Source organism: Psammomys obesus, unplaced genomic scaffold (assembly GCF_907164565.1).
Source record: "Psammomys obesus unplaced genomic scaffold, mPsaObe1.curated_primary_1811, whole genome shotgun sequence".
Classification (NCBI taxonomy): domain Eukaryota; kingdom Metazoa; phylum Chordata; class Mammalia; order Rodentia; family Muridae; genus Psammomys; species Psammomys obesus.
Window position 1 is genome coordinate 11,187,249 of NW_026596057.1, and position 15,402 is coordinate 11,202,650.

A 15,402-nucleotide genomic window follows, 5' to 3' on the forward strand; every position below is an offset into this window, starting at 1 on the left:
ATTATATTATATTATATTATATTATATTATATTATATTATATTATATGTGAGTATATACCGTATGTGTCTTTCTGCTTCTGGGTTACCTCACTCAGAATGATCTTTTCAAAGTCTTAGTGGGGTTTAACCTATTTGCTTCCTTTGTGTCTGGTATGTATTGCACATTGTAATAAACCCTCACCTTCTACAGAGATCTGCCTTCCTGTGTGAAGTTCTAGAAATGCTACTGTTTTGCTTTTTCATACTTACATCTACAATTCCCAGGAGTTCTGTACATTTGGGGAGAGATATACAGTTTCTACACTGTGCATGTTCAGTAGATCTAGAATCAATCTAATCAAACTGAGACCCACTATGCTGCACTTCACCTTTGCCAGAAACCAGCAGCAGTATGCATATGCTGGCTTGTGTGTGACATATGATTTTATTTATTGATTCTGCGTTTTGTTCCATTAGTTCATATATTTGGAATATTAGTACACTTTTTAGTATTAGATGTTTTAATCAATCTTTAATTTTTTTTATTATTATCATTTATTACAATTTATTCAATTTGTATCCCTGCTGTGGCCCTCTCCCTCCTCCCTTCCCAATCCCTCCCAATCTGTCCTCTCCTCCCAATCCCTCCCTTCCTCCTCTCCTCCCAATCCCTCCCTCTTGCCTTCTTCTCCACCTCCACTAGTTCACTGATAGGGGTCATTCTCTTCAGGGCCCCCGGGCTCAGTTTTTATGACTCTATTATTGGTCTCCTTTTGGAGCTCCTGTGGCATGGTATATGTCTTAAAGATTCTCCATTTTCTATCATAATATATTAGCTATCTTGATTGCTAGCCTTTAAATTTTATATGAATTTTATAATTAGCTGTTATTCTGTTCAGTCTTGATAGGATTTATCATTTTTCCTAACTTTTCATGCATCCAACAGAGAAATGTGCATTTTCATTTTTAATTATTTTCTTCATTCTTTTATTTGTTTACAGGGCTGTGCATATCCTACACAAGTTTTTAACCATTGAACTACAATTATGCTTTAAACTTGTGTTTCTTTTTATGATAACTTAAAATAATACTTTGATAATTGCCTTTTGTTCCCCTCATATATATGTCCTTACACACACACACACACACACACACACACACACACACACACACGAAGAAAGACAGACAGACAGAGGCAGTCCTTGCTTTGCATGGTTTTGTGAGATAACAAAATGACTATGCAAAGTTAACAATAATGAATAAGAGGATTAAAATTGTTTTATGACCCCTAAAACATTTTCATTTCAAATGCTCTTGTATTTTAGTTATGCATCTGTGGAAGAGTAAAAAGTTAGTTGCTTTTTGACTCATTAGTTCACTATGACTCATAACATTGGCAAGATAGAGAATCAATGTGTTGTTCTAGTTATTTGCCAAGGCCCGAAGATACCAGGGTCGTTTTACCTTTGCTTGCCTTCTCCTTACGTGACTCCTTTTTCTTATGTGGTTTGTGTGACAAAGCTAGCATTTTCTTACGATGGTGAATTTTCTATGCGTTGCTTACACTGATAATGAAAGACCAGCTTCTGGCTGTTATTATACATCTCCAAAAGTTCCTTTAACATGAACTTTTTTTTTCTTTATGTTAGTCCCTCTAGGACAGCAGTTCTCAAACTGTGGGTCACATTCCTTTTGGCAAACCTCTGTCTTCAAAAATATTTACATTATAATTCATAACTGTGGCAAAATTATGAAGTAGCAATGAAAATAACTTCGTGGGTGTGGGGTCACCACAACATCAGAGTTATATTAAAGGTAGCAGCATTAGGAAGGTTGAGAATCAGTGCTCTAGAAAGTCTTGTTCTTTTTGTCAAAACTACATTCTCTATTTCTGGTGACAACTTCACTTTTTCTGAGGTCCTCTAACTGCAGGTCTGGTCTCTTGAATCATCATTATCAGAACTGGTTACTTCCACAATCCCATTTTTGTTGATCAGATTTCACTTCCAGCATTATCTTTTTTTTTTTTTTTTTTTTCTACATTTCCATCTTGTTTACTTTTCTATTTTAGGGTTGTGAGCCTCGCCTTTAACGGCTGAGCCATCTCTCCAGCCCTACTTTTCTATTTTGATTATTCCATTTTGGCAGATTTTCACATGTATTTATCATTGGGGAGCAAGTCTGAAAGTACAACAACATGTGTATTGTCTTCTGTCTAAGTCAAATCAAAGCTTCATTCAGCATCATAGAAGAGAGAAGACAGTGAGTGGAAAGAGAAAAGATTATAGATACGCTGTGATCAAGTTCACATTGAAGTCATTTTGGCTTTAGCAAGGATGGGATTAGTTTACTGATCAGAATTTATACCCATTACTTGCATGGAGATTTGCTGTTGTTGCGAGATTTAGGAGTGAACTGTTTATTCAGTTGCTATTAGTATATTAGTATTGACTCGATTTGAGTCATGTTGGTGAGTCACTGGCTTTAGTTAGGCTAATTTTATAGCCATGATTTGTGAACTATGTGAACTATGTACACTGGAAATTGCCAGGGTGTATATTCAAATCTCTTAATCTTTCTTATAAATTGTCTTCTTAACTGAAATGTGTGTCTTTTTATCTTTAGGAACACCTGTTTAATCCCCGTATATCCCCACTTCTTTGAAGGACCCCTTCTTACAGTGCACTTTGAAACACGCTGATCAGAATCACTTTAATATGTACCTAATAACCTAATAATTCTCCTAGTGACCTAAACTGTTTCATCTCGATGGCCTTTTCACTCACCATCTTCACTCTTCTATCATAACCAATGAAGCTTTAGTTGAACATCAAACACTGAACACCTTGTAGCGATAATGGCTGACATTGTCTTCTTTTCAAGATAACTTCATTGGGATATGCATTAAGGTTTGGAAAATGTCACCTCAATTAAAGAAGAAATTTACTATAGAATCTGGTCTTATTTCTGTGAACCCTGATCCATTTTTTCAGTGTTTTTTTCCTAAGAAATTCCCCATGCAAAGCTTGAACTAAGTGGGCCCTCTACCTTGAAAAGCTCCAGCTTCCTTGTACTCAGCCACATGTGCCTGCCAAGAACCCCTCCAGGGTTTGAGCGTCTCCCTGGCCAGTCTTTGCTTCACTTACACTCTTGCTCTGCACTGGTTTGGATATTAAAAATATTTCGGAGATGTAAAATTTTAGTTCCCTTTGATGTGATTTCTTTCCTTTTGAGATAGAGTTCTTGAGTCCTGATGGATTTGCTTGTTCTCAGACGTCATCATCATCTTACTCAATTTGTATTTTTAAAATATTCCTGTTATAATGAAATTCTTCTTTGGCTGTAAGCTACTCAATTATATATAGAAGCAAAACCAACTCAAACTGAAATTCTATTAATACCTATCAGTTAGCTACCTCTTGTATTTTGGGTTTGTATCCTATAACTATTCTACAAGGAATTTAGGAGAATGCTTTCTGTATTAGAGAAAAATCACTGATCTCATCAAAAGTTACATTACTGTGTAAAGTCAGCTAGTAAAATATTGATTTCATGAACCTGTCTGGTACCAAATAAATTAGGAAGTGGCTTTTGAAAATAAGCTACATTAAACAAAACATTTTCCAAGCACTGCAGAACTTTGGGCCCTTTACTCTTCATTTTAGTATAATTTAATCTTGATTTGATACACAGATATGATTTGTATGCAGTGAATCAGAGACAAATTTATTGCACAAGTGAAAAACAACAGTACTGGAAAACATTAGTTTTGAAAACATATTTTCAAAATCTTTCATTCACTCACATGCTACTTGCCAAAATAAAAGTTCTGTCATTTTAGCCAATTTTACTGAGGTAACATTCTCTTGCTTTTTAAAAATTCTAAACTTCAACCAATAGAGTAAGAATGGAAGATTTTTTTTTGCAGAGTATATATTACAAGTATTTTATCATTTACAATAAAAATCATCTTTAAAGTCATCTATGGTTTACACAAATGCATCTTGTATGCATTTTCCTGGCATCCTTCCAAATCACTGTGACTGACAGGAGAGATGTTTTTCTAGTTCATAGATAAAGAAACCATCCAATATTTGAAGTGCTTTTCTTTACACTGCTAAAGAACAAAATGGTAATCAGGAAGCCCAGATTCCCATGTCTAACAACAATCTCATGAGTTTTTTTTTCTCTCTCTCTAAACTCTGTTGCTCATTCTGTCAGCATTTATTAAGCACCTGCAGCATGCCAAACCTAAAACTTAACACTGGGAATACGCAGGGCAGAGCAACAAAAGGAAGAAAGCAAAAACTACAAGTGCATATGAAAGGAAAGATGCCCTCCCTTGTTTTATTGCATTTCTTCCAAATTTTTGAAAGACCGTATATGGAATCTGGGTGAGAGAAATAACTCAATGCTTTTTGTAAACTCTATGTTCATTACCAGGTGGCATCACAGAAGGCATGGATTTCCTTAAGAAAGTGCTTTGAATATAAGTATGTAGGAACCAAATGAAACCATCTGAGATACAGACACTCAATAACCATTTGTTTGGTTCCTAAGGAGCCAGTCACCATACACAAAATCATATATTCGTGTTTGTTTCTATGGTTCTAAACTGTCTCGGGTTTGAGATGATCTCACTTAGGCTGGACTGGCTAGCAATCCTAAGAGAAACCACCACATCTTCGCAGTATTTTAAATACCAGGTTCTCCACATCAGTTATGAATTATGGACCACTGCCTGGAAATCCTTTCTGCACAAGCCTAAATCCTGTTAACCATAATTTCTTTCTTTTTCTGTTTGCTATCAACTAGGCAAACACTGAACATGATTCTCTAACAGAACACGCAATGTGTATTTAATTAATCCGATTTCAGATTTCCCTAACACCATGTGAACAGAGAAAAAACACGCGTGTTGAAATGTATTCTGTTCCACACAGTATTTATTTTACACACTTCAAGAGTAATTATTTTAAAACTTAGAGATGCTAAGCATTTACATGGTATAACTCGTAAAAGCTTAGACAGGGTTAAATTAAAATTCATATTCAAAAGGCTGTAATACTTTCTTTTCAAAACTTGAGTTGGCAGACATGTTTTTCTTTGAAAAAGCAGTTATAAAATAGTTTAAGTTTATTATAGGCCACACCACTCATATTATAAATATTTAGCCTAGCTATTAGCATGAAAGTGGAAAATATGTAAACATATGTACATAAATCGAATTTTTAAAAAACAGAACATTGAGTTTTATATACTTTTCACATTGTGTTTGTTTTATCTTCAGCTATTTGAAAATACGTATCTGAGATCACAGCCCTATGGAAATAGTTGCTGGGTCAGGATTGGACCACGGGCTTCAGTGTGCTAGCTCCTGCTTTGCATTATGTTTCTAGTTCCTGCTACAGATATCCTTAACTGTTTACCTTATTTCAGCACCATGCGATGCAGGCTTTGTTGCTATGACAAAAAGCCTGGTGTAAACTGCTGAATGGAAGAAGGGCTAACTTTGGTTCTAGAGCCAGAGGTTCTGATCCATCTTGGATCAAACGGATGGTGCGGTGGTACAGGGCCGTTCACACACAGATGGGAAGCAGAGCAAGACTATCCGCGAAACTGGCTTCATCCTGTCTTGTCTTTTATACCTTCACTACCCCCAGCACACGGGAAGACGTTATCCAAACATTCTCCTCAGTCAGTCCTTGGTGGAAAGAGCCTCACTGCTGTGTGAAATGATTTACTTTAAGCTGAGTTGGTTCTCAATCAAAGCAAGCTGAAAATCAGTGTTAAAGGTCTTATACGCCATGACAAAATGCACGTGTGTGTTTCTATGTGTGTGTTCATGTATATGCTCATATATGTAAGTACACATGTGTGCTTATGTATGTGAAGACCATATATCCTCAGTCACTCCACCAATACACTGTGTGATTGAAGAAGTATTATCAAACGCAACAATGCAAGCTTGACTAAAGGAGTGTGAACTCTTCCTGTAGGGAGAGACAGTCTTGTCTCGTGAGAATATCAGTCTAAATCTTGAAAGCACATGTGATCCCCATAAAAACCCTAGCAAGATGTTCACTAAAAAATTACAGTGCTGAATTTCATGGCTCTATCAAATTGCAAAATGAATGGACCGGGGAGTTCAGGAATATGCCAAAGTATGTAAGCAAACATGTAACGTGTTTCAGCATCAATTAACAGACAGTGAATGGGTCCTGTTTCCACATACCCATGCTGGGACCTGGGCCTATCAGCCACCCATGTTTGGTCAATCACTGAGAATAGGTGATTTCCTATTTTTGCTCTGCTCTTTATTTTTTCGTACTATAGTGAGGTGTAATAACCCTTTGTGTAATAATTGCTGATCATTTAGTATTCTTTTTATCTTTAATTTACACTGTAGGTGAATTCATCCATTTTCCCATCTATGGTTGAACTGATAATTTTTCATTTTTCTGTGTTGGAATCTCAGTTTTGCCTCCCGGACTTTCATCTTTCACATAGTTGGATTTTCTTTTTTTGCATGTGGATTCATAATACTTGTAAAGAAATGTGACAAGGGAATTTCCCTAATAGCATCTACTGAAGTGCTCATTTCTGCCTTGCTTTATAGTGTGATCGTCACATACCAACTCCTAGATAAAGCATAAGTGTGTTTTGAACTCTGTACTGCATTTAATCGGTCTATCTTCCTGTTCATTACACCAACTCACTCTTTGTAGAGTATGAATTTTACTGTGTAAACAAAGTTGGCAGTACATGTTCCTTTTCTCCATTTTTCGTATATTTGTTTTAAAAAATGAAGTTCCTTATTCATGAACACGTCTTTTCTGTATAAATTTTAAAATGTAACCTTGTGATTCTGTCCTTTTGAGTTCTCATTTTGTTGAATCAAGAAGACAGTGTTTGAGACACGAAACCACTTTTTCCTTATAGAGTGCTGTTGGATGTGGATTATATATGACACTTTGAGTACGCTGTTGGATTTTATTGACATATTTTATTTATTTCTTTTTAAATATGCCATTTACTAACTCCTCATAAAAGTGATAGTATGTTTTTTCCATTTTTTTTAAAAGCTCTTGTGTAAACTAGAATAATCCCTTCAACATTAAATATATATATATTTAACTCACTCATTTCTGGGCTTCTTTGAGGAAAGATTTTTAATGGTCATTTGAGTTTCTTCGAGTTTTAAAAATATACTGTATGTGTCTATTTAATTTCTAGGTCTGGATTATTTGGTGTTTCTGGGAAATTACTGACTTGTTCTGCATGGTCAAATACCGATCCATGTTAATAATGCAATGTCATTGCTTTTCCACTCCTAGCCATACTCATCATATCTTTAGTGATGCGTGTTTTTTAACATTTCCTTGATCCCATGTGAAGCTTGTCAATCCTACTGATGTCTTAGGAACAGGACTCAGTCTCATTCACCTTAATTTTATGGTTTTTCCTTTTACTTTATTGACTTCTTTATATTGTCATCATGTTTTGTTTTGTTTTGATTCTCTGAATTTACACTATTTCTTTCCTTTTTCCTCCTTTTTAAATACATTCTGATCCCTGTTTCCTGCTCCTCCACTCCTCCTGTTCTCTCCCTCCCTGCTCCCCCAGATCCACTTCTCCTCCATTTCCTTTCAGAAAAGATCAGACCTCTCAGGGATATCAAACAAACACACAGCATGACAACCTACAATAAGACAAGGCATAAATCCTCATATTAAGTCTTGGTAAGGTAGAAGAAAAAGGGTTCTCAGAGCCGGCAAAAGAGTCAGAGACAATCCCATTCCCACTATTAGGAGTTCTACTAAAACACCAAGATATACAACCATAACATATATGCAGAGGACCTAGAGCAGACCCACGCAGGCTCGATGATGTCTGCTTTCAGTCTCTGTGAGCCCCCACTGAGCCCTGCTTAGCTGATTGTGTGGGCTGTGTGCTCCCAGTATTTCTGACCACTATGGCGCCTACAATTCTCCCTGTCCATCTTCTGAGGAGCTCCTCCTGAGCTCCAAGGGGAGGGACCCGACCCGATGGAGACCTCCACTTTGGGCTCTCTCTCTGCCTAATGTTTGGCTGTCAGTCTATGCATCTGCTCCCATTAGCTACCAGCAGAGGCCTCTCTGATGATGCTTAGGCTAGGCACTGATCTATGAGCACAGCAGAATCTGATGTTCTTTAGCCTTCCAGTTCCTAGCTAAATTCTTTTTTTTTATATTTAATTTTTTTTTATTTTTCTTTTTAGTTACATTTTGTTAACTCTGTGTCCCAGCTGTATCCCGCTCCCTCATTCCCTCCCCAACCCCACACTCCCTCCCTGGTCTCCTCCCTGCCCCTTTCCAAGTCCACTGATAGGGGAGGACCTCCTCCCCTTTCATCTGACCCTGTTTTATCAGGTATCTTCAGGGCTGGCTGCAAAGTCCTCCTCTGTAGCCTAACAGACTGCTCCTCCCCTGGGGGGGGGGTGTCAAACAGCCTGCCCTTGAGATCCTGTTAGAAATAGTCCGTGTTCCCCTTACTTTGGAAAACTACTTGGTTACTGAGCTACCACAGGCCACATCCGAGCAGAAGTTCTAGGTTATATCCATAGATGGTCCTTGGTTGAGTGTCAGTCTCAGAAAAGACCCTGTGCCCAGATATATTTGGTCCTTGTAGAGCTCCTATCCTTTCCATATCATACTAACTTCCCTTCTTTCATATGATTCCCTGCACTCTGCCGAGGGTTTGGTTATGAGTCTTAGTGTCTGCTTTGAAACACTGCTAGGTAGAGTCTTTCAGATGCCTTTTGTGGTAGACTCCTGTCATAAGTTCAATGCACATCCCATTTGTCTTTCTAAATGAGGATTAATCACCTTCGCCTGTGTCCACTTTCTTGATTATCTTCTTTAGGTGTGTAGATTTCATTATGTTTATCATGTCTTGTAGGTCTATATAAGCGAGTATATACCAAGTTTGTCTTTCTCCTTCTGGGATACTTCAGTCAGAATGATCTTTTCTAGATCCCACCACTTGCCTGCAAATTTCATGATTTCCTCCTTTTTGATTGCTGAGTAGTATTCCATTGTGTAAAAATACCACAATTTCTGTATCCATTCCTCCGTTGATGGACATCTGGGTTGTTTCCAAGTTCTGGCTATCACAAATAAAGCTGCTACGAACATGGTTGAACAAACGTCCTTGTTGTGTACTTGATCAAATTTTGGGTATATACCTAGGAGTGGTATAGCTGGGTCTTGAGGTAGCACTACTCCTAGTTGTCTGAGAAAGCGCCAGATTGACTTCCAGAGTGGTTGAACCAGTTTACATTCCCACCAGCAATGGAGGAGGGTTCCCTTTTCTCCACAACCTCTCCAGCATGTGCTATCACTTGAGTTTTTCATCTTGGCCATTCTGATGGGTGTAAGGTGAAATCTCAGGGTCGTTTTGATTTGCATTTCCCTAATGGCTAATGAGGTTGAGCATTTCTTTAAGTGTTTCTCTGCCATTCGATGTTCCTCTTTCGAGAATTCTCTGTTTAGCTCTGTTCCCCATTTTTTAAGTGGATTACTCTAGCTAAATTCTTGACTAATTTATTTTTGTTGGTGGGTAATTTTTCTATTATAATTACTACTTTAATTGTGTCCCATAAATCCTGATTGTATAGACCCCTTGTTATCATTTGATTCTAAGAATTTTGTAATACTTTATGATTTGTTTTTATAACCTTAGGGTTTTTTTTAAATATATAATTGTGTTTGTTTATACCATTGATTTTTCAGAACATAACAACTTTTTATTGTGCCAGCTGGGATATTAATAGAGGGTGTTTTTTTTCTCCTCCCTTTGGCCCTATATTTTATTAGTAAGTTCTTAAATGGCAAGTTTTTATTCATTTAGGATTTAAGTGCCAGTCCATAATAAGAATTTGTACTCTGCATTAGTTTGTCGAAGTGTCAATTATTCTTAGTATTCTTTCTCTAGGCACACAAATATCTACAAACTTTTTTAAAATTTATGTTTTTATTAATTACAGTTTATTCACTTTGTATCCCAACTGTAGCTCCCTCCCTCATCTCTCCAAATCCCACCTCCCTCCCTCTTCTCTACCCATGCCCCTCCCCCAGTCCACTGATAGGGGAGGTCTTCCTCCCCTTCCATCTGATCCTAGTCTATGAAGTCTCATCAGGAGTGGCTGCATTGTCTTTGTGGCCTGGCAAGGCTGTATCCCCCTCAGGAGGAGGTGATCAAAGAGCAAACCACTGAGTTTATGTCAGAGACAGTCCCTGTTCCCATTGCTAAAGAAGCTTTTTGGACACTGAGCTTCCATGGGCTACATCTGTGCAGGGGTTCTAGGTTATATCCATGAATGGTCCTTGGTTTGAATATCAGTCTCAGAAAAGATCCCTGTGCCCTCATTTTGGGGGAAGAGGGCAGGAGCTCTCCTTTTGGAGCTCCTGTACTCTCCAGGTCTTTCTGTCTCCCCCTTCTTTCATAAGATTCCCTGTAATCTGCCCAACGTTTGGCTATGAGTCTCAGCTTCTGCTTTAATACCCTGCTGGATAGAGTCTTTCAGAGTCCCTCTGTGGTAGGCTCCTGTCCTGTTCCCTGGTTTCTCCTCTTCCAATGTCCATCCCATTTGCCTTTCTGAATGAGGATTGGTCATCTTAACCCAGAGTCCTCCTTGATTAACTTCTTTAGGTGTATATGTGTCTTTCTGCTTCTGGGATACCTTACTCAGGGTGATCTTTTCTAGTTCCCAACATACAAACTTTTTTTTACACTTCTCTCTTTGGGTTTGTGTTCCCAATTATTTGTTCTTTTTCCTCTTTATTTTCTGTTTTGCTTATAGTACATTCTTTAGTTTCAGTTAGGAAAATTCTTATTTTTAAGTTGCTGACTAATAAAATCTGCATATATTTACAGAATACACTGCAGTCTTTTGATAAATTGTTAAATCAGTCATCACAGACAAACCTTGTCAAGAGTATCTATGTTTCCAACACTGGGCTACAGAAAAAAAAAAATAGTACCCTACAGTTGAATTTAGGTTTTAGATAAGCAGCAACTGATAATTTAACATCAATATTTTTATTTATATTTTGGGCATACTAAAACAAAAAAATACTGTGTATCAGATATTTAAAGTTAAGCAGACATTTTGTATCTTGGTTGGTTGTTTTTTTTTTTTTTTTTTTTTGATAAATCTGATAACTCTTCAGGTTTTTGCTTTGTTTTGACTTTTTAGTTAGATGCTAATCACTTATTTGGAAATTATTTCAACCATCCTGGGAGCTGTCCACATTCTATAATTTGACCAAAAGAAAAAGTGCATGCATGGAAGGTACTGAATCTGATCACTACTTTGAATGTTTGGTTAGAGTAAAGCTCACTGGATCCTGTGTGGGAGGGTGGGCTGCCTACTAGTGATCTGACTTTTTAATCTACCCTAGAAAAAGAGCTTTAGAAATTGGAAGAAACCATGCGTTCCAAAAAATGATATTGTTAGTTTTGTCATTACTATTAACCCCTTGAGTAAATTTATGTAAACATGCCATTTCTCTGGGCATTGTTTTTTTTTTGTTTGTTTGTTTGTTTGTTTTGAATTTTCTTTAAAATGAGACATTTATATGGTTCCTTTCAACATTGCGCTTACATATAAACTTGATAGTAAATTTTTAAAAGGAGATAAGCAAATAAGATGAATGATAGCACTGTTCTGAAGTACTAGTGATTAAGGGTGAGGACAGAGCCATCAAGGGATTTGTTCAAAGTTCTGTCCCAGTAAGTATGCTTTATTCCCGGAAACCACGTTTAAGATGTGCAACTCAATTATACTAACCAAGGATTTGCATTTTAGCAAGGCCCTCAGGAGTTTGCATGCTCTTTGCAGTTTGACAATCACTGCTGTAGAGGATTGTTATCTCAACATTGAGTGAAATAGTTGATGCTCAAAATGATTCAAATCTACGTCCGTTTCATCAAGTGGAAACTCACTAACAGGATTTTCTGCTCAATAGGACAATTTTCTGAAGAGCATTGACATTATTTCTCTACGCATAATGGAAATTTATTAAAAAATTAATTGTCTTCAGAAGAAATTTTTCAGTTTCTAGGGAAATTGACATGCGTGGATTCCTGCATTCCTTAGGAATCATGCAAGATAAAAAGATGACTCTGTGAACATGATTTTCATTTCCTTAAAAGGCTAACCTAGTGCACTAATAGGGAAATCCCATCTTTTAGGTTATCCCTAGAGGGCAGAACTTTATTCCCCCTTTACTATTTGACTGTCCCAATCTAGAATTTGATGGATTTTATATGGAAATATTTGCTTGTCCCAAGCAGGGCAACCTCCCAAACTCTAAGCTCCATCACTATCTGAGGCACCTGTTGTTTCTAGTGCAGAATGGACACTTGTCCAGCTGGGCTGTGCTCTCATTCTTCCCCTAGCTTTTTTGTTTGTTTCCATTTGTATCTGTAATCCATAAGGACTGTTTCTATCTGTGTTCTATCTGTAACACCTTTCCTCATTTTCAGGCTTGGTCTTTGGTGGGATTTTCCCTGGGATTTAGACTCTAAGATAAACATTTCCACTCAGGAAGTTTTACTAAGAACTATTGTTGGTGTCAGTGTGTAGGGGATTAAAAGAAGTAGGATTAGTCAGTAGGTGGGATGTTAAAATCCTGTCAGAATCCTGATGCTGGGATGGCCCTTCAGAGTAACCTCACTCAATATTTTAGCCTTTGGAAAAAGTTGCTTGACATGGGCTCAATGCCTCCTCCTTGCCACATGCCAAGAAAGTGGCATGGCCCTGTATGTGAGGTCACCAAAAGGGAGATCCTTTACTTTATAGTAAGTGCCACATTCATGAAAGAGGTAATGTGGGAGACACACCGTAGCAGCAGACGTGTTTCTCTCCCTTCCTGCTCCTTTTTTGAAGTCTCACAAATTCTTCTGCCAGAGTCTTTGCAGACTTGGCCTCATCTATAGTGAACTTAAGGAACTGATCTAGGAGAAATTGAGCTGGTGGTCATCTGAGTAGATCCTAGCCTTTTCCATCAACTTGCCAAAACTTACATTTTGAAAGTCTATTCATGAAATTGTGGAAGCCATGAGAGCAATTACACATAATGATAAGTTGGTCTGATTCTTATAGAAAAGGCAGGGTATAAATTCTCAATTGCTGTAGTTTTTCTTGTACCATAGAGGAATAAAGTAGGGAATTGTCTGGAATCTGATCAATACCAAGAGCCTAGACATGAGAAGAAAGTCCAACAGGCTCAAAAGTCCTATTTTCATCTTGAGGCACATTCTAAATCTGAAGACAATCTGGGTAACTCACTGTCTAGAGTTTAGTTGCCAAATCAACTCCTTCCGCTATTAGATATAAACTTCATGGAAAGATCTTTTGCAACTTGGAGTTAATCTCTACCCTGTCAAAACTTTTGATGACAAGATTAGAAGACTGACTCACCTGAAGTCATGAACAGTTAGTCATTTTTCAGCTACAAAATCACACGTGGTATAGCCACTAGAAAAAGTAATTGTATTCTGAGCTTTGGTGGTCCTTGTTAAACTACAAGTGACATCTAAAGATGCCTCTCTGATCCATATAATCGCATGAAGCTTTTGTGTTTTGGTGCTCATTTGACTTCAGAGGTGGAAGGGAGTAACAAAGGTCACTACTTTTGAGGGAGACTGATTGTCTGTTAACCTAAAATTAGAAAATTACCCGAGTCTTTGAAGTAACATAGAATGAAAAATTGGGAAATCTGCTGTCCTCCTGTGTACCATTTACCTGGGGTAAACCTTTGTTTCTAATTCCACAATCAAGCCTTTATGTACTGAGGCGACCATATTAAAAATCTGTAGGCATAAGGCCAGCTGAGTTTGATGAGGACTCCAAGTGAGCATGTCCTCACACTGTCCTAATAGCAGGCAGTGCCTTCCTGCCTGACCCATAGCATTCGTTTTTCATCTGGAGAAGCACCATAGATGACTGAAGATGAAAAGCTAAGGAGAAAGCCAGGAATTAACCAAAAGCATTTTAAATATAATTCTTTTTAAGTTCGTGGTATAGTTTCACCACCACAAAGAGTGACCTGCACATTGAGACGCTTGGCTTGAGTGGAGGGTTGAGGCAGTTTGGAGATGGGTTCTGTAGCTCAAATAGCTCAGCATTAGAGATATCCTATCTCAGTCTTATTCTTCATGAGCAGGCAGCAATCGAGGTTAAGTTTGGGAGTACATATACACTGATTGACTAAAAGGTAGCTATGTTGTCTCTCCTTTTTTCTGTCTGTCATCTGTCTGTATTTCCTTCTAATCAACATCTGACTTTATCTATCTTTCATAAATCGGTCTCAGCTTTCTTTCTGTCTTCTTCTACCCATCTACGTCCTCTCTCTCTTGCCATTACCTTCCATCTATTTATCTATATATCATCTATCTACTTATCTAGCTATCATTATCATATCTGTCTGTATAGTTGCTATATGATCTATCTGCTTTGCTTTCTCTTTGTTTCAATATTCTTTGTGACAAATTCTTTAGACATCTTTCTATATTTAAAGTGTTCTTTAGACTTCAAAATTGTTTGTATTTCTGAAAGATTTTGGCTTCTTTCTGGAATTTAGCTGTAGCTTTTCATCCTGATAAAAGCCAAGTTCAATTAGGTTTATGGAGCTAATGTATGGCATTCAGTCTATGCATAATCTATCAAGAACTCAAATATCATCAACTTCTATAGAACACAAACATGGAGAACCAACTGGCATTTACACAAGTCAATTTATAAAATTATATAGAATATTTTTGCCTATAAATTTTTGAGGATCATAATTCTCTGTACATTAAAGTATTAAATACATATATTTAATTTTAAATTGTATTCTTTCTGGCCTTGTGGGGTTTTTTTCCTGTTGTACAAACTGGTTAAGGTGTATTTCTTTGGGGAAATAAGAATGGTTGAACATGGAGTCCCTAATGATCACCAGTATTATCTTGTCTGCTTTCATTTGAGTTCATTCAGTCTGCCTAGTATTCATGTAACATAAATAATATCTCTATTATTCAGCCATGGGAAAGAGGAACCCCAAATTCAGGCAGAAGTAGATTGTTTATGTTTAAGTAGCTAGAAAAGACATGTCTTAAGAAGCAGACCCAGGGTTTCTGCCAGGCTCTTGCTCTGTCTCAGTCTCTATCTCATCTCTTTCTTTGTCTCTGTCCATCTCTGCGTCCTCTCCTCTCCTCCCTTCCACTCTCTCCTACTCCTCTCCCCTTCCCTCTCCCCCCCTCTACTCTTTCCTATTCCTCTCCCCTCCCCTCCCCCTCCCCTCCCCTCCTCTCTACTCTCTCCTACTCCTCTCCCCTCCCCTCCCCTCTACTCTCTCCTACTCCTCTCCCCTCTCCCACTCCCCTCCTCTCTA

General features: G+C 37.7%; 1 protein-coding gene across 1 annotated transcript in view; it reads left to right on the forward strand.

The window, feature by feature from the left end:
• Positions 1–15,402, forward strand: part of Pappa2 (pappalysin 2) — a 237,996-nt gene that overhangs the window by 119,591 nt on the left and 103,003 nt on the right. The gene's annotated exons all lie outside the window — the stretch shown is intronic.